The sequence below is a fragment of the Phytophthora infestans genome, genomic scaffold (genome assembly GCF_000142945.1).
Source record: "Phytophthora infestans T30-4 supercont1.51 genomic scaffold, whole genome shotgun sequence".
NCBI lineage: Eukaryota > Oomycota > Peronosporomycetes > Peronosporales > Peronosporaceae > Phytophthora > Phytophthora infestans.
The window spans coordinates 1,039,932-1,042,945 of record NW_003303708.1 but is presented as its reverse complement, the minus strand read 5'-3'; positions in this window follow the sequence as shown (position 1 = coordinate 1,042,945).

The window sequence follows — 3,014 nt, the reverse complement described above, 5'->3', positions numbered from 1 at the left end:
TCTGCAGCAGTCAATCGATCGGCACGAACCAGTCGTTTTGTTGCCGAATCGGCTGATCTCAGCAGACTCATTTTCTTTTCTCTCACTTCCCACGCCGACACTCCCGTTACCATGGTCTTCTCGTCTCGACGCAGTTTGCGCTCCACGTTCACGCCAGCACAAATTGCTGGGTTCTTCTTTCAACCGTGCCGCGACGAGTTTGATGAAGTCATCCTCGAGTACTACCGCTGTCGTTGCGGCACGGTTCGAAAGCAGGCTAGCCGCAATGGCTTTTCGAACCTGGTATCGCACGTTCGAAGCGAGCACCCAACCCCATGAGAGCCTCATGCTCACCGCCACCTCGGCCGAGACGGGGTCTATCCTCAACTACGTGCGGCGCTCCTCTCTCAATCTATTCAGCTGGATGGAGTGGATCCTAAAGAGCAATCTTCCGCTGTCATTCTGTGAGAATGAGGCGGCCAAAAGGTAAGTCATACGCATTTCTAAAGTTGCCAGTGAATTTCTAACTTCTGTTTCTATTTGCTTTCTATAGGTACTCTAATCTTGACTCAATTTGTGTCGAGACGCCCGTCTCTGGCATGAGTAGTGTGACGCGGGCCGTGGAGCGTGGCATCGCTGAAGAGATGCCTGACCTTTTTGGGCTAATCTTTGATGGGTGGTCTCATGCTTCAGATCATTACATTGCAGTGTACGCTCGCTACGAGGTGGACGGGGTCGTCAAGACTCCTCTTCTTTGTATGGCTCCACTGCTCAACGAGGAGGAGGAAGACCTCTCCGCCCGCGGCCACATGGAGTTTCTTGCCACTATGCTGCCTCGGGACTACGGCAAGCAGCTGGGCCAGTGCTGTTTCCTGGTGGGAGACAACTGCTCGGTTAACCGGCGGCTCGCAACGCTGATGGTGTGCCGCTAATTGGCTGTGCCAGCCACCGCCTTAACCGAGCAGTGCAAGCTGACATGCAAGACTATGAGGACGAGCTGGATGCTGTCCATAAGTTAAGGATCAAGCTTCGTAACCTGAAGCAAAGTGCCAAGCTGAGGTAAGTTTGAACTGATAATTAGAAACGTCTCTAATTGGGTTTCTATTTTGAATGTAGAACTAAAACGCCGCTCCGTCCAGTTATCCGCCAAGATACTCGATGGAGCTCCACTTCGCTATGGTGATGCGGTACTTAACACTGCTGGAGTTTATCGACAGCAATGACGACGACATCGCAGATTTGCTGCCGTCCCCTTCGTACAACCGCCGTTTGCGTGCTCTGCTAGCAGACTTGAAGAAGGTCGAGTCCGTTGCAAAAGCTTTACAGGGAAACGAAGTATCACTACTTGATGCTCGAGTGTGGCTGGATGGATTGATTTTCATCAAACCACACTACGCTCGGTACATTGGTACGTGCAGTATATTTTTTCTTTTCTAGTATCCATTGCTAATTTGTTTTGTATTCGCTATGAACACTAGGCCCACGCGCTGAAATTGTTCACAGCCCTGACTTTGAGTCAGGGTGTGTACGGGTCTTAGGCGGCAATGCAGCCCGCCTCACGCGAGCTGAAAAACAGTGCTGACTCCGTTCAAGTCGACAGGCCCTCCTGCAGTGAGTGAAGACGAGGACGACGGCGAAAGTTCGTTCGTCCAGCTGCTTCAAAAGAGACGTCGACTTGCCGCGAAGGAGACCAAGTACAAGCTCTTGCACGCAATCCCTGCGACGTCCAACGTGGTGGAGCGCTTTTTTAGCGTTGCTCGTACCACGTTTGGCCAAGAACGCCATGGACTGCAGCCCATTACTTTAGAAATGATTCTCTTCCTGCGCGAAAATGCTGGTTACTGGGACGCACAAACACTTGACACAGCAACTCGAGCGTAGATACCTGTTATTGATTCAATAAACCGTGTTTATTGCAGCAATAACTCAATTATTTATTGGTCTTCTAGCTAAAGCATCATAACGTATTGCCAACATACAAGCTAGCTTCGCGATAATTTATCGTGAAGATGCTACTACGATAAATAACAATATCATTTTCGGACCCCCTGGCCATCCACGCAGCCAGCATCACTCGGTCGCCCTCGTTGGTTGCGCTAAGATCGTCGAAAAGGGCATTGAAGAACTCATCGGACACTGTGTACGATGTTACCTTGTTGCCAGTAGTGTAAGTCGCCATACCGTCTCGCGGAATGCCCTCGCGAATCTGTGATCTCCTCTTCTGTAAGGAACCAATCTTCAGCGTCAAGCAGAGGTTGTCGGGGCTTGATGTCCGATCCATCGGACAGATCCGCGCTCCCGCTTGCTCGTACCGATACCGGTTCTTGCGCTGGTTGAGGACTCGTCGAATAAAGACGAGAATGAGAAAGCCGACGAAAAAGTTGACGCCGCTGCCAACGAGATCACCAGTGCTGTAACAAATGACATGGCGCTTGAGTGTCCACGAAGGCTTTTGGCTTAGTAAACGTTGCTGAACTATTAGAAAGTTGCGTTTGTTTTGTCTGAAGTGAGGCGTCGACTTGGAGCTGACGTATGCCGTGGCCCACCACTGGTGGAATGATAATGTGGATCTTCATGATAGAATTCGAGATTTGAACAGTCCACCAGTTGCTTTGGAGCAGCTTGTGGAAAAAGACGAATGTAGTCTCACGAATGCATCTGTCGATAAATCTTTTGCTTGGCATCTTGGAGTCACCCACGGCGAAATTAAAATTTGGTTCTTTAACGCGACAGGACAAAACTTTATTGAATTCGCCGCAACAGGAACACCACTTCAAAGAAGGGATTCGGTACAAGTAACACGTTCTGAGACGGTGCATTCGTACCCGTGAACCGGTATTCTGTCGTCCGCTCAATTATATTATTTAATTTGAGTGGGGGGGGAAGGGAATAGGCCAACCCCCTCCTAAAGGAATAACATGTACGGAAATACATCTAGGGCTTCGGATGACAACTACAGCAGGAAAAAACCCACAAGGGGTCAGACAGTTGTGTGGAAGAAAAATGGAACATAACACAAATATCCTCAGTAAGGC